Below are 18,072 nucleotides of genomic sequence, written 5' to 3'. Positions count from 1 at the left end.
GGAAAAGGGAAAAGTAAGAACAAAACCCAAAGATAAGAAGTTTTCAAATCAAAATTAATAAAATGCCAAAGATTACAGGTAAGGGGGTTGGTTACACAAAGGGAAGGTGTTAGCACCCAAAGTATCCTAGGTACTCCTAGGGAGCCCTTTTTTATGTGTGTATGTGTTTTTTGGTATAAAAGATGTTTGCAACAAATAGAGTGTGGAGATGAGAAAAAAATTCATTAATTATATTTTTGTGTTTGACAAGACCTTCGGACTTGTGCCTACGCACCAACATAAAAATGAGGGATCAAAACCTCGTAGTTCGTGGTATCAATTTTAAAATGAGTGGATTTATTTTAATCAAAATTTAAGTTTAAAATAGGCATAAAGGGCCCAAAAGTTTGAATGGGTGTTAGTTCTTTTTGTCTTTTGAAATTTTAAGTCAATATGATTAGATTTATTTACAAGTTTGATTTAAGAAAAGGAGTTTAAAAATGCAATGGCATAAGGCCAAAGTTTCTAATTTGCAATAAGGTCTAGTTTAGAAGTTACAAGTAAAGAAGGTTTTTGAAAAGGGGAAGAGATTTTGAAATTTAAGAAATGGGAGGAGATGAAGAGACTAATCCTAAGCATAAAATTAAATGTTGAGAGTTGAAAAGATCTGACCAATGGGATGCAATCCAACAGATAAGAATGTCGTATAGAAAACCCATTTTCCCTTTGAACTTTGATTCAAGCAATATCAATAGGCAAATAGAAATATGAAGAGCAAGGCATCAAATAAAGATAGACACATCCAAGCAAGCAACTTCACAGCTAAGAATAAGGAATGAGACACAGGTTCAAAGTAACAGTTTCATCAAGACCATGTAGCAGATGAACTCATGTGGATCCCAATACTGGCATCAGATGAAAGTTCAAATCACAATAACTTGGTCTCAGAAATGTTGGCATTGGCCAAGTCCTTTTGCATATGGAATGTTGCCTAATTCTAAGTCCAAAAGCTCAGATCAAACCAACAGTTCACACAAACATTTTTTAGGGGTTTTTGTTGTTTATTAAGTATTTTAAGGTCCTAAGACCACAAACACAAACAAGTTACACAAACAAATATATACAAACACAATATATGGCTCAAGTGAGCAAAGTGAAAAATGACATAAACATAAACAAGTTAAATGATATGTAAATGGAAAATGAAATGGTAAATGGCTTGGATTTAAATTACATAAAGTAAATGACTTGAAAATAAAAGCAAGATTGATAAAAGTTAGTCAAATGTTAGTTGATTAGATGTTAGTGGAGTTTTTCTTTTCAATTGATTAAGTCATTCTTTGGAGAACACTCAACTCTCTATTCACAAGCATGGATCCTTGAACCAAGACATCTTCCAAAGGAAGGAAAAAAGGCCAAGTTTCCACACAATATCATGAAAGGGGGGAGACTTACAATCACACTTACTAGAATGCTATGCCTTTAGGATCAAAATTTAGCGCTATGTTAAGCAATCGTAATTAGACTTATGTAGAAGTCATAACTATCTAAGGCTAGGAAATAGAAATTTTGGTGTTAATGCATGTTAGAGATATGGTATAATGAACCATACTCCTAAAACATACCACACACAAAAAGAAAAAGATCAAAGGATGGACCTATCTCATCCATACTTGTATTGGTTCATCTAATACAAAGTTATTGATGAACCAATTAGCCTTAGGATATTGAGACTTCATTGGTCAATGGAAAGGATGAGAGAGAATGGGATTGAAGATGGAGAGGGAGGGAAGATGAGAGAAACACAAATTGGTCATGGGAGGAATTTTATCAAATTAAAATCATTCATTCATTTTGGGAGATGAAATGTACATTTCATCAATCCCCTAAATCCAATGATTTTAATCCAACAAAAGTCAAATCAACCTTGACCAAGGCCCAAACACATAATCAAACTTCACAAATCAATAAAAATGGCTCAACATAATTTCTACACAATTAATCAATTAAAAAATCAAATAAAAAATGCATTTAAGTTGAATTATGTTTGGTCAAAAACCTAAAACCTCTACAAAACACCAAATAAATGGTCAAGAGATTTATCCTAGGTCAAACAAGGTCAAAGGACCTTAGACAAAAAATTTCATAATTTTTGAAAAGTCAGAATTATTTTTAAATAATTAAAAATATGAACAAAAATAATTAAATTATGAAAAATATCAAAATTAATCCAAAAAAAAAATTTAATTCAGAAAATGAAAGAGGAAAATATTTAAAGATTTTTGGTGAAAGTCCCATATTTTTTGGATTAAAAATGAAATTAATATGAATTAATCAAAATAAATGGATTAAACATAAAAATTAGAAAGAAAAAAAAACAAGGGCCATAAGATCTCCCTCATTATTGAGGTGGCAGATCTGATGGCCAAGCTCGTGCTTCCATCATGATCTACAATCAACGCGTGCATACACGTGGTAATTGTCGCATCCTGCGAAAAATCAACCGGCGAGCCTAAAAATAAAAACACACAGAGCCGCCACTAAACGTTATTTATCCCAAGATAGGGAAAGGAAACGCTCAGAGAAACCTGGAAAGACATGGTCTCGCGACCAGAGAGAAAAGGTTCGGGAGTCGGTTACGCGAGGGGAAGGTATTAGCACCCCTCACGTCCTAGGTACTCCTAGGGATCCACGTTCTAAAATAAAGAATAGGTTGCTAAACATCACACACACACACGGGGAACGCAGGTGGGGTTAAGAAGAAAGAGCTCGATAAGGTATCGCACCTTATGCCTACATATCTTGTCTGAAACAAGAATCAGAGCCACTGTAGTTCGGCTTACGCACGCCAAACAACACAAAACACACAAACAGATGGCAAACATGGAGCCCGACAACCACTGGATGGAATTACGTCGGCATCCGAACCTAAACACACTCAAAAGGGCAAACGTGGAGCCCGACAGCCAATCACTGGGCTTACGTCAGCATCCGAACCCAAAACACCAAGCAACATACAATCAAGCAAACAAACAAACAACAACATGCCAAGGAGTCAGGGACTCGAGCCTAGCATTTGTCAAACAACACACACAAAAAAAGAAAAAGGCGCCCGGAGAGGTCTCGCACGACCTCCTGCCTACATACCTTGTCTGGAACAAGGATCAGGGCGATGTAGTTCCCCTGAAAGGGACTAAATTGCTAACCAGAAACCGGGGAAAGATACACAACTAGGGAGCTGAGACTCGAGCCTAATGTTGTCATGCATCGTTTACCCTAAGTTCGGTTTTCTATCCTACTTGCATCAGCAAACTAACCTAACCAGGAAAGAAGCTAGCACACAAGCATACAGTCATATCATACATCAAATGAGAACAGGCATCTCAAACAAGCATGTCAATCAGATATCCACATAGCACGCACTATAGCCAAACAAGGGGCTCAATCAATCAGGTTTGACTGCCTAAGCAAGTCGTCTGTGCAGGCTGTGTTTGCTCTTAACCTTGCCATTACGAGGCTAAGGTGAAGCAGATGAAAGGATGAAGTGAGGATCAGACCTCACAGCTCTTATCCCTAACCAGGGAGAGCTGACAAATGAGCATGGGTCCAGAATAGGGGAACCCTTCTATACTCGATGACTCTGACACAATGTGCACTGCACAGATCTTGGGCTTTTGATCTCAATGCTACAACCATGTAATGGGAGCAAGGAGAAGACTCAACTGAATAGTGGGGGACAGGTTGCTTGTCCCTACCTTCCACCAATTGCCTTCTTTGAAGGACTTTTCCTGCTTGGGCTTAAAATAAACAACCACAATCATTGCCTCTTAAGGAGGACTTCAGACATTTATTTGCCCGGCCCGGTAACAGCCGGGTCTCCAGACTACATGAAGATTAGTAGGTTACCTCAATGCAAATTGCTTATGCAAAGCAAAGCAAAGCAATAGTTCACAAGGAACTGAGCAACTAAAGTACCTGGAAACAATCAAACTCAGTCAGTATTCAATCAGACAAATTGTACAGCAAACAATCAAACAGTTTAAACAATACGACACAAAGCAAGCTCAAGGCTTAAGCCCAAGCTCCAACACCTACAAAACAATGTTATGTTAGTGTACAAACATCCACAACATCAATTAAAATCAACTTGTATCATTCTCCATGTACATTGCTTTTTTGATCCTGAAAAATCAAGCAAACATTAGCAACTAGACCACTAGGCCAAGCCTAGGGTCCCAAAGCAAGAAAAAAGTTAAAACAGCAAGGTATCCACCATCCAACATCAAATTAACATCAAACAAGAGCAAACATCCTTGGTCTCATGTTTATATCATCCATCAAGTTCAATTCATGCACAAAACAATCCATATTGGTTCAAATGAAGCACCAAATATACAAACAGAAGTATTGCATTCAAAGCCATGCCAAAACACATCAAAAAAATCTCAAATTAAATACACCTAAACAGGGGTCAATCAAGGTCTACCATGCCAAATTTGAGCTCAATTGGGCAAATGGAACCATGTCAATGAAAATCAACAGAAACAGACACAATTACATGCTTCAATTCACACCATCAATGCATACATCCACTTCAAAAATTCATATCTCATTGGAAACTAAAAAGAAATGGATGAGACCAAAACAGGGAGGTCCTAACATGTGTCTAGTTCATGCATATCAAATTTCATGGCCATACAATACAACATGAGCATTTCTCAATCATTCTACCAACCTAGGTCACATGGACTTGCAAATTCAACAACCAGAAATGAAAAATCAAGATTAAATTGAAAATACAGTGAAAAATCCTACAAAATTCATCAAGCATCCTAACATTTCAACAAGTCATCATGCAAAATTTCATTCAATTCTAACATGCATAGGTTATCCAATTAAATTCAACAAGTTGACATCAAGAGGTGTGACACAAATTGTCACACCTAAGTTCCAGAATTTGCTGCTCTCTAACCAGGTATCAAAAATTCATGAAATTTACATATAAATAATCCTCAATGAGTCAAGAACCACCACAAAATTTTCAAGAATTTATTTGCAAGCATGTGCATTTCACAATTAAAATGGTAAAGTGTATCAAAATGTGACTCATGTGAGAAAACCCTAGGGCAAATGGAATTTCTACCAAGCACAACTTTGACCAATAGATCAAAAAAGTCCTAAAGTCAACAAGGAAGTCATAGAAAAAATCTCCATATTTTTCTGAATTTTCTACTATTTTTTTTATGAATTTTTTCATGTGTTAATGATTTTTAACAATTAATTAAATTAAATAGAATTTTGACAATGGCATTATCGTAAATACTAATGGCGGGAGCGGGAAACATGCAGTTTGAATTTTCAAAACAGATTTTGGATTGAACAGTAAAATTTCCAGAACTTCATCCTCTACAGTCCAGAATCCTCAAGAACACGAAATTTCAAATCATCACCAAAATGAACAATCTCATATCCGTTAGAACCGTCTGAGCCTAAGGATCACGAATATCAACTTATTCTTGGCTAAAAGTTCCTAAATCGAACGAATCGCGCGAGCTAGGGTTTATGTTCATATCTTAAAATCCAGATTTCTCCTCCTATGGTTCATCATTCTCAAAACTAATCACATCACCGCGATCTACATAACAAGGCCTTTCAAACGCATATAATGATTAAACAAATGGTGACGATCGATTTTGCTCAAACCTGGATATGGCAGCGGAGTTCTTGTTGTTTTTGAGCTTCAATTACACGAAACAGAAGTAGTGCAAGCTAGTGGTAGATGAATGATGCGTCCAACTTCAGTTGCCTTGGCCTCTAGTGCTCGAAATCCACATTTCACCATTGAAGCTCCTCATGCTACAGTCACGATTCGATGAGTTTCTTCCTCCAATCTCCAAAAACAGTCCAAGATAATGATGATACAAATCCAAAGCAAAAAGAATTTTGAGATTTGGTTGAAGAATGAAGAAGATTGATGCATATGAAGTTCTTGTGTTCTTGATGAAATGTGAGAGAATTGGAATGGTTTTGAGATCTGAACTTGGTAATTGTGCATTCTCCTCAAGAGTTTGTTATGATTAAGCTTATATACTTCCAACTAATCAAGCTTTAATCACCAAATTAGCAAAATGACATGCAATTAGCAAATGTGCATTTACTTAAGCAAGGGCAAAATGGCCTTTTCACTCAAGCCCTGTGACAGCTCATTGACAGCTCATACATTCTCAATTGATATTTGGAGTGTGTTGGCTCAAATGAGATGTTCACTCTTGTGCATGAAGATGGTGCATGAAGTAATATGGACATGAACAGTGCTGTATGAGAGCTCAAAATAGAGTTATGTATTGATACATAACACTTTTAACAGTATGCATCGATACATAACTTGTTTGTATCAATACAAGGCACTTTTTAACAGTGTGCATCGATACATAACTTGTTTGTATCAATACAAGGCACTTTTTAACAGTATGCATCGATACATAACTTGTTTGCATCGATACAAGGCACTTTTTAACAGTGTGCATCGACACATAACTCGTGTGCATCGATACATGGCCCTTTTTTGCCTTGCACGCATCGATACGAAATTCGTGTGCATCGATACATGGAAAATTTTGCCATGCACGCCCGGTGGTAATTTGACCATATCTCCTCAACCGTTCATCCGATTCTCACGATCTTGGACTTTTGAAAATGGGAGAGAAAGATCTACAACTTTCATGTTCAACAAAATTCCATTTGAAGCTTTTTTGATGGGGGAAAATTGGGTTGAAGTCGTTCCAAAAACTTGCCATCCTTTTGGAAACTTGAAACCATAGGTCATTTTTCCTTTTGGAAACCTTTGCTATGACCTCAAATCCTTCAATGTGAGTATCTGAAATGTCAAATGAGACTTGTTTGAACATGAATGGAGTATCTCTTGCCCTTTCCCTCCTCCAAATCCATCAATCCAGGCACCGTTGACCACAATTGACTTTTCTGACAGATAGATGAATTTGGCTACGCACTGATCAAATTGAGCCCCAAACTCCTGATGAAATGGCTCAACCATGAAACCCTAGCATCCATGAGCTCAATATAATCACATTATGATCCTCATATACATCATAGCCCCCATCTCCTGATTATGCCCTGATTGGCCCAATGCAGATGATTAAGGTTGACCAGTGGTCAAAACCCTAATCTCAAGGAATATGCTCCAACACTTGATGATGACCAACCATGATGATGATGATGTATCTTTTCAATCAAAGTGAAGACCAACATCCATTGAGAATCACAAAACCCTAATTCACAGCCCAATCCTCAGATGGCCCATGATCAGTCAATAAACCCTAGGCTTGCACTTAACTTCCTCATCTTCTGATCAAGACTTGGGAGGATAGCTTGCATAATGTAACCACATGATATGCAATATGCAATGCCTAATGACCTAAAATGATATGCAAATATGTTAATGCTAGTCCCAAGAAAGGAGGGCAAATTTTGAGGTGTTACAGCTGCCCCTATTCAATCCACTGTGAACCTGTCGATACGAAATAGCCTCGGCTTTCGGATGATCAGGATGAAGAGTGATTGAATACCAAGAACAGACGAACAATTTGCACTCTGATGAGATAATAATTAACAACGCCTGTCAGCATCGGCGAAGAAACAAACTCGAAACCGTCGACCTGGATACCAAAATAAATGGTAACACAGGGATAACCATGGTCTGAGCACCACACATCCACTCAGGATTATCATTCTCTTTTTTCTTTTTCTTTTTTTTTCTTTTCTCGAACCCCGAAATTTCCTCTGCGCAAACGATCCTCAGATCTCTGCATTTGAACCCCGGAAAATGCCTCAGCACTCCTTTTTGCCAACATAATGAACCCCGATCTCCAATTTGAACCCCAGTCGCCTGACGATAACTCTCGATCGCCAGAATGAACCCCGTTCTCCAGAAAATGTCGCAACATCTCCCTTTCTCCGTTTGAACCCCGGAACATGCCTCAGCATTTCCTTTCTCCATTTGAACCCCAGAACATGCCTCAGCATTTCTTTTCTCCATTTGAACCCCAGAACATGCCTCAGCATTTCTTATCTCCTGTGATAATTCCGCTGGCAATGTCGGAAATAACACTCAACCACTCTGAGGGCGACATGTCAGAGGGTAAACCTTCACAAAGGAAGGTAGCATGTGTATCTCTTCCTCAGAAGACACCTATAACAACCTCCATTGGCATCCGCCAAGGCCTAAGGTGACACATGAATAGAAGACACTCCTAAGGACCTCATCCTGGATATAATCTTCAACTCCATCTCCATTTGAACCCCGCTCTCCGGAAAATGTCTCCACATTTCCTTTTCTCCATTTGAACCCCGCTCTCCAGAAAATGTCTCCACATTTCCTTTTCTCCATTTGAACCCCGGAATCGCGCTGATCGCGTAACGTCTTCTGATATCATTTCCATCTCTGTCCGACAGAAACATTTCCTCCAATATCGCACTACTGGGGAACACTGCTGATCTGACGTCATGGTACCACACTCCTCAGAGTAACACTTTCAACCAGACACTGACTGATGACTGGGAGAAAATTCGACGTTTACTGGTCATCGAACAATGATGTTGACAGGACATCGAACAATGATGTTGACAGGACATCGAACAATGATGTTGACAGGACATCGAACAATGATGTTGACAGGACATCGAACAATGATGTTGACAGGACATCAAACAAGGATGTTGACAGGACATCAAACAAGGATGTTGACAAGACATCAAACAATGATGTTGACAGGACATCGAACAATGATGTTGACAGGACATCAAACAAGGATGTTGACAAGACATCGAACAATGATGTTGACAGGACATCGAACAATGATGTTGACAGGACATCAAACAATGATGTTGACAGGACATCAAACAAGGATGTTGACAAGACATCGAACAATGATGTTGACAGGACATCAAACAATGATGTGGACAGACATCAAACAATGATGCGGACAGACATCAAACAATGATGCGGACAGACATCAAACAATGATGCGGACAGACATCAAACAATGATGCGGACAGACATCAAACAATGATGCGGACAGACATCAAACAATGATGCGGACAGACATCAAACAATGATGCGGACAGACATCAAACAATGATGCGGACAGACATCAAACAATGATGCGGACAGACATCAAACAATGATGCGGACAGACATCAAACAATGATGCGGACAGACATCAAACAATGATGCGGACAGACATCAAACAATGATGCGAACAGACATCAAACAATGATGCGGACAGACATCAAACAATGATGCGGACAGACATCAAACAATGATCGACCAAACACTTACTGATGTCTGGGAAGAAACGGTGGTTCCAAACTCACAATGCTGAACTCCTCGGAGCATCGTCTTCGCTGTCAGACAAAACCAAACCTCAAGCGGTAATCACGGCTTGAATCGCGCTGATCGCGTAACATCTTCTGACTGTATCCCCATCTCTGTCCGACGGGAACATTTCCTCCAATATCGCACTACTGGGGAACATTGCTGATCTGACGTTGTGATGCTAGTCTCCTCAGAGTAACATCTTCACCTTTGGTGAACCCCAAATCTTCAAGCGGTAACCACAGTTTGGGTTGCGTTGAATACATCCCTTTTCCATCTCCGTCCGACGGAAGGAGTCTTCTCCAGTGTCGTACCACTGGGACAATACCTGTGATCCAATCATGAGGCTATACTACTCGGAGCAACACTTTCATTTTCTGGCAAAATACCTCTCAAACAGTAACCACGGCTTGAGACTAGCTGATGCTTGTAATGATGCATGATTGATTTTTTCTGCGTAATGCTCCATAATTATGGAAATGCTACGCGATTATTTATTTTTCTATGCAATATGCAATGCTTATTCTACATGATGAATGCATAAAAATATCCCCCTCAAGGGAATTTTCTGGGGAAAACGAGACTCTCTGCTGAGGAACTCGCCATTGCTCCAACTCCACCCTGCTGGGGAATAGCACTGCTGCTGGGAAATAGGCAACCCTTGCTGGGGAAGAACCTCCTTTGCATCCAATCCACTCGAGAAACTGCTAGGGATAAGAACCACCAATGCACTCTGTGGGGATACAACAATCTTTGACTTGCTGAGGATATCAATCCTGACTCTGCTTCAGGAAAACCCTCACAGATACCTGCTGACTTCACTGGGGAAATGCTCACAGATACTCCGCTGGGGAAATAGCAATCTCCAGGCTTAACTGGGGAAACATCAATCTATCACCTGCTGGGGATAACCATCCTGATCCTGCTAGGGAATGCATACTACTCCGCCGGGGACAATCCATGCAATCCATAGGTAGAATCAACTCAGCTGGGGATGCAAACATCCGTCCGCTACGGAAACTTGTCCAATCCACTGGTAGGATGGACACTGTTGGAGATATATTTCTTTGAAAAAGACCCGCTCCACTCGGGGAACCGCTGGAGATATATTTCATTGAAACCCGCTCCACTCGGGGAACCGCTGGAGATATATTTCTTTGAAAAAGACCCGTTCCACTCGGGGAACCGCTGGAGATATATTTCTTTGAACCCGCTCCACTCGGGGAATAGCAACCTTCTGGCTTGGCTGCTGAGGAAACATCGTTGTAACCCTGCCGGGGATAACCATCTTAACTCGGCTGGGGAATTCACAGACCTTGGATCTGCTGGGGAGTTAGTCCTATGATTCTGCTCGGGGACCTAGCTGGGACCTGAGAAAAGTAAGTACAGAACACCCGTCGACTCGTCGAACCATGGTATCCACCTCCCAATCTCGGATCAGCTTTCCACTTTTGAGAATTCCCAGACTCGTCTGGACCTTTTCTGCTCCATCATCTTGTATTCCAGGTCGCTCCGCGCTCGACGGGAGAGCGTACTCCTGGGATTAATACAGAAATTCGATTTCTCGATTTTGAAGAGTCTTCTTGGTTAATTCCAAAGGTCGTCGGACGTCTCGTCGTCTCTCCGTCGTTTTTCATTCGTTCGTCCCTGAGCGAACTCTGCGGGGAATTTTACAGACTTTTCAACCTTCCGATTTCGAAGAGTCTTCTTGATTAACATCAAGTATCGTCGTATGTCTCAACACCTCTTCGTCATTCTTTCGTATATTCGTTCCTGAGCGAACTCTCTGGGGATCTGTGACAACGCTTCCACATCACAACCTGCCAGTGAGTGAAGAATATCTAACAGTACCTGCAAAAACAGATCGTCAGATAAAACCGTGCCCCAGGCGTGTCAAGATTTCAACACTTGGGTCACTCAACCTTCCAAATAAGATCTCCAGCTTTCAATCTTATAAACATGCATTGGAAGGAACCTGTATGTTTTAAAATGCAAAATTCTTTATCAAAAATATCTGGATGTTTTTGCAATCAAAGCGGTAATGAAAAACAAAAACAAAATTATTTGACTGAATATGCATTTATTGACTGAAAAAGTGTGTGGCTCAAATGAGCAATACAAAAGGAAGCAATTCCTGAAAAGAGGTAATTGCGCTCAAAAGGAAAAATCTATCCTAATGGCAATGTGAAACCCGTGATCTCATCGAGTTTCAACTCGGTTACACCCCATATGTCCTCAGACTCTCCATGCTTTCCGCCTTCTGAACAAGACGATTCCAACTGATCCCTACCGGGTATTATCCATGATGCTTTAACCAAAGCGCAAACGATCATGCTGGACGCAGTTGTTCGTTTCAATTCCTCTTTTGCCTGGACCGCCCTTTCGGGTTTTCAGTCCACCGGGACACCCTTTTTTGCCCAAGTCGCCTTCTCAGGTTTTCGACTTGCCGGGTGTACATTTTTCTTTTTATCCCTAATTTTTGCCCGAACCTTTCTTCTGTTTTTGGTTCGCCGGGATGCCCATTTTTGCCTGGACTATTTTGTTCTTTTCGTCCAGCGGGTCAATTCATACGAAGTATTTTTTAACTGCGTCCGCATTCACAGGGGATGGAAAATCCTCGCCATCCATGGTCGTTAACAACAAGGCTCTATCGGAGAAAACCTTCTTGACCATGCTGGGGATTCATGACTGAGTGTCCGTTTGCCCCTTCGATCGTTTTGAGGAGGAAGGATCCTTTTCAGCACCATATCACCTACGTGATATACCCGAGGTCGTACCTTTCTGTCAAAAGCACGCTTCATCCTTTGCTGGTATAGCTGTCCATGACAGATGGCTGCTAGCCTCTTTTCTTCAATTAGGCTCAACTCTTCATACCGGGTCCTTACCCATTCAGCCTCTTGCAACTTCACGTCCATCAGGACTCTCAAAGAGGGAATCTGAACTTCAACAGGTAACACAGCCTCCATCCCATATACCAATGAGAAAGGAGTTGCCCTAGTAGGTGTGCGCATCAGAGTTCAATACCCAGGATACAAGCTTCATATTCAGCTACGTTGTTGGTGCACTCGAATGTTATCCTGGCAGCAAAAGCTTATTCACCTTAACCTCCCCATCAGACATCAGAATCCGTTCGGATTCAGGGTCAGGCCCCTCCTCCGGGATCGGTTACTCTCAATCTTTTGATTAGAGCACCTCGAGATGTCCTCATCAGGGAACTCAAACTTCATCGGTTGATAATCCTCAATGGGTTGCAGAGCGATGTAATCAGGCACTACACCCCTTGATTGCTTTTCTGAGCGGTGTACTGATCAGTCAATACTCTTTTGCTCCCCCGCAACTCGTCCGGTCGATGCTGGCTTCTCAAACACATACTCGATCGGATCCATCTCGGAAATCCACAAAGTGGCATGAACCAGCATATACTGTCTCAGTCGGCGAGCAGCCTATGCCAAAGTACATCAAGTTTTCTCGAACAGTGAATGTATTGTTTCACAGTCGGTAAACTTTTTGCTTAGGTAAATTGCATGCTCTTTTCGACAAGACGCGTCATGCTGCCCCAATACACCTCGTAGACCCCTTGAAGGCTGTCAAGTACAGATTAACAATTGCTCTTTCCACAGGAGACATCGGAATCAGAGGTTCCCGCAATTTTTCTTTTATTTTTTCAATGCCCATTGGCAACCATTATTTCACCTGACCGTTTGATCTTTTTTTTCTCAACATCTTGAATATAGGTTCGCACGTGGCTGTTAGATAAGATGCGAACCATGACAGGTAGTTCAATCTTTCTAAGAAACCACGAACCTCTTTTTCCGTTTTTTCTCGGTTCAGGCACCCCTTTTTTTTTTTTTTTTTTTTTTTTTTTTTTTTTTTTTTGCAGGATGAACCTCGATTCCTCTCTGACAATGAACCCCAACATCTTACCGGATCGCACTCTGATAGTGCACTTGTTCAAATTCAACCTCAGTTTGAATTACCTCAACCAGTCAACCGACTTGCCCCCAGTCTGCCAGATGCCCCTCTTCTGACTGGGACCTTGCTATCATGTCATAGCATAGCATTCAATTTCATGATGAATCCTATCATGAAACAAAGTCACCATGGCTCTCTGATACAGGCACTGGCGTTCTGCTTCTTTAGAGGACGGTCTCCTTTCCATGGCAGCCTGGGCACCACGACATCGGTATCCGACCCTGGCATATCCTGACATGACCAGGCGAAGGTATCCACATGCTCTTTCAACAGGGCTACCATTCTGCTCTCGACTCGCCTCTGAAGCGGCCTCATTTTCCTATTTCTTTCCTGACCTCGGCGGTGCTGGGAATAACAATCTCGCATCGCCCTCGAGCGGCTGAATCACTTTCTCCTCTTGTTTTGACAACCTGGCTAATTCCAGCAGATCACAATCTTCTTCGCTTTCTTCTTCAGCCTGATCGCTCGGATTGTCGAAGTCATATGAGGGCGTAACCAAATTGTTATCAACGAGATCCGGAGAATTATTTTTGAAGTTGGGACGAGACAAATCAAAAAAAGATGAAAAATGAAAATAAACATTGCCATTTTTATTTGTTTTTAAACTGCAAAAATAAATGAAAAACAGGGAACATCGCTTTTTGGCTGAAAAACATCCATTTATTAATGATGCAGAAAATGCAAATTTAAACATGAGGTGGCCCTTACAATGGACCATTACGTGTCGGGCAACACGTATAGCTTTCATGCATATAAACTGAAAACAAGAAATATTACTCTTCCGGGCGAGTGTCAGTGACGATCTTGTTTAGGCCTTTCAGCTTCCTAGTATGCACGGCTTTATCCAACTACTGAACTTGCAGTCACTGTCGGTCTCTCCACCCACTGCACAGGTGTAATCTGCATCTTCAGCAATTGCACTCACCATCGCCTGACCATGTGCTGGCATGGGATTAGCATTAACATTCGGTGACGGCGCAAAATTGATAGCCTTGGAGTCCACCAGGTCCTGGACAACATTCTTGAATGCTCTACAGCCCTCAATGTTATGCCCCGGTGTACCAGAATGAAATTCACACCGGGCGTTCTCATCATAGTTAGGTGGCCTCTGATCTGTTCTCATCGGAACCATCGCCCTCGGCTGAACCAAACCAAGATCCATCAACTTTTTGAACAGAACCGCATATGTCACGGGTGGCTTGTCAAAATAGCGATCAACCCCTTTTCCTCTCATCTGGTACCCAGCTCTCTGTTGAGGTGGCTGACGTTGCTGCCAGACTGACTGATTACCAGCAGGAATGGTTACTGCAGCAGTGTGCTGGTAGTAACGATCCCTACCGGGTCCTCCCTGGGCATACACAGCACTTGATTCACCCTCGTGCTTGCGCTGACCGTTCCCGAATGGCTTCTTCGATCCTGATGCCGAAGCATTACCTTGTATCTTCCCCATTTTCAGCCAACTTTCAATTCTCTCTCCGGCCACCACAATGTCTGCAAAGTTGGTTACTGGACAACCCACCATCCTTTCAGCAAAAACCCCTTGCAGGGTACCCATGAAGAGATCAGACATCTCTCTGTCCACTAGCGGCGGTTGAACTCTGGCAGCCAACTCCCTCCACCTTTGAGCATATTCTTTAAACCCCTCATTGTTTTTCTGAGACATACCCTGCAGCTGGGTACGACTCGGAGCCATATCAGCGTTGAACTGGTACTGTTTAAAGAATGCATCTCCCAAATCCTGCCAGCTTTTGATGTCAGAAGACTTCAGCTTGGTGTACCACTCCAGGGATCCTCCGGACAGACTGTCCTGGAAGAAGTACATCCATAGCTTCTGATCAGTCGTGTAGGCAGAAATCTTACGTACGAAAGCTTGGAGGTGAGTTTCCGGGCAGGAACTACCGTTATATTTGTCAAATGCAGGCGCTTTGAACTTCTGTGGGATCACAATCCCCTCGACCAGCCCCATGTTGGACATGTTGACAAACCCCGGAGTAGCATGGCTTTCCAGAGCCTTTACCTTCTCTGCCAGCAACTGAATTTCTTTGTTTTGTGGCTGAACACCATATTGCCCAAGTGGCTCATTGTGCATGGAGAATTGATCGGCCTCTCTGTCTTCCTCCTGGTCTTCATCAAACCCATAGAATGGAGGCACCAGACCATCCTTCAGACTATACCCCAGACCGGGCCCACCACCAGTAGCAACACCAAATCCAGCAGCATTGTTGTTCACCAAACCCACAGTTTCTCTTTTACCACCATCTTTGGATCCACCCAACCCCTGATTGGAGACACCATCCAGATTAACAACACTGTTAGCAGCTGAAGCCCGCTCGAGCTTTTCAACTTTATCTGCCAGAGCCTTCTGACCAACTGCAAAGCCTTGCATGATGTTGATCAGCTCGTTCATTTTATCTTTCAGTTCGAGCATATCTGTGTTTGGGAGATCCATCAGTCGAGGAGTATTGCGCCTGGTGTAATATCTGTGAGGTCGGGTTGAGTGCAAAGGTACAGTTCTGCGAGCACGAGCAATGATTCCTGCAAAACAGCAAACAGGTTAATATGCATGAATGCAACGTCTATCCATATGAGGAAGATTCTGTCTTTCGATTCTGGTTTCATCGAGACAGATAACGTTTTGACATCCACATTCTGAAATTCAAGATGTCTCTCAACCAGATTCTCAATCAATAATACTCCCCATATGGCTAGACGTAGTTTGGGTGCAGATGAATGCGAAATGAGAATGATGCATGAATGCAATGCACTGTGCCATCCTCCAAGTCATTTGAACATCTGTTCTGAAGCCTCTGATCTCTGAACTGATCATAACCATCTGAGGTACTGGTTAACCATAAGTCCGGCTCAAGGGTTCCGAAATAAACGGACCTGAAAGATACATCATCATCATCATCATCAATCTCTCCAAACAATCTCTGAGCAGATATTCTCAACCGTCTGACTCGGCCCGGGGAATCCTGAAATAAACGGATCCCCACTGATAAATATCTCGGCCCGGGGAATCCTGAAATAAACGGATCCCCACTGATAAATCACGGACAGCACTCCGGCGTCTCGGCAATAAACGGCCATAAATCCGACTTATAAATATGACTCGGATCCACGGAACAAAAAGTCACCATCTGAGTCACCATCAATCACCAACAGTCACCATCTGTACCTGTTAGAATGATCATTCCCTCCCCACTCACGGGTGTCATCTAGGCTAGGGTAAAGTCGAAAGAAACGCAGCATAAATAACCTTTCGCAGAATACCATCATATACACACCCGAAGTATGTAACGATAATATCCCACCAGGGTCTGAACTGCTCGTGATGTCAATGTTCCGCTAAGTGGCGCCATACCACCCGCTTCCCATGCATCACTCTATTCCTAGGTTTCCTAGATTTCACTCATAGCCTGGGTATTGGGCCTTTTACCTCGAGTAACTCCCACCCTAAAACAGAGGAACCACCTGTACAGAGGACGGCAACAATATGATAGTATGATGCATGCAAACATTTAATGCAAATATATATACATTGGTTAGAATAATAAATGCAATAAATAACACACAATAAGCAACCTAAACTATCCTAGAACGCTAGGAAGGACTCGCTTAGGGACGATGGACCAGCATAGGTCTACATCTGATACTCCCCAGCAGAGTCGCCAGCTGTCGCATCCTGCGAAAAATCAACCGGCGAGCCTAAAAATAAAAACACACAGAGCCGCCACTAAACGTTATTTATCCCAAGATAGGGAAAGGAAACGCTCAGAGAAACCTGGAAAGACATGGTCTCGCGACCAGAGAGAAAAGGTTCGGGAGTCGGTTACGCGAGGGGAAGGTATTAGCACCCCTCACGTCCTAGGTACTCCTAGGGATCCACGTTCTAAAATAAAGAATAGGTTGCTAAACATCACACACACACACGGGGAACGCAGGTGGGGTTAAGAAGAAAGAGCTCGATAAGGTATCGCACCTTATGCCTACATATCTTGTCTGAAACAAGAATCAGAGCCACTGTAGTTCGGCTTACGCACGCCAAACAACACAAAACACACAAACAGATGGCAAACATGGAGCCCGACAACCACTGGATGGAATTACGTCGGCATCCGAACCTAAACACACTCAAAAGGGCAAACGTGGAGCCCGACAGCCAATCACTGGGCTTACGTCAGCATCCGAACCCAAAACACCAAGCAACATACAATCAAGCAAACAAACAAACAACAACATGCCAAGGAGTCAGGGACTCGAGCCTAGCATTTGTCAAACAACACACACAAAAAAAGAAAAAGGCGCCCGGAGAGGTCTCGCACGACCTCCTGCCTACATACCTTGTCTGGAACAAGGATCAGGGCGATGTAGTTCCCCTGAAAGGGACTAAATTGCTAACCAGAAACCGGGGAAAGATACACAACTAGGGAGCTGAGACTCGAGCCTAATGTTGTCATGCATCGTTTACCCTAAGTTCGGTTTTCTATCCTACTTGCATCAGCAAACTAACCTAACCAGGAAAGAAGCTAGCACACAAGCATACAGTCATATCATACATCAAATGAGAACAGGCATCTCAAACAAGCATGTCAATCAGATATCCACATAGCACGCACTATAGCCAAACAAGGGGCTCAATCAATCAGGTTTGACTGCCTAAGCAAGTCGTCTGTGCAGGCTGTGTTTGCTCTTAACCTTGCCATTACGAGGCTAAGGTGAAGCAG

This window comes from Lathyrus oleraceus, chromosome 3 (genome assembly GCF_024323335.1).
Source record: "Lathyrus oleraceus cultivar Zhongwan6 chromosome 3, CAAS_Psat_ZW6_1.0, whole genome shotgun sequence".
NCBI lineage: Eukaryota > Viridiplantae > Streptophyta > Magnoliopsida > Fabales > Fabaceae > Lathyrus > Lathyrus oleraceus.
The sequence above is the reverse complement of the archived record's forward strand: the minus strand, read 5'-3'. Positions refer to the sequence as shown.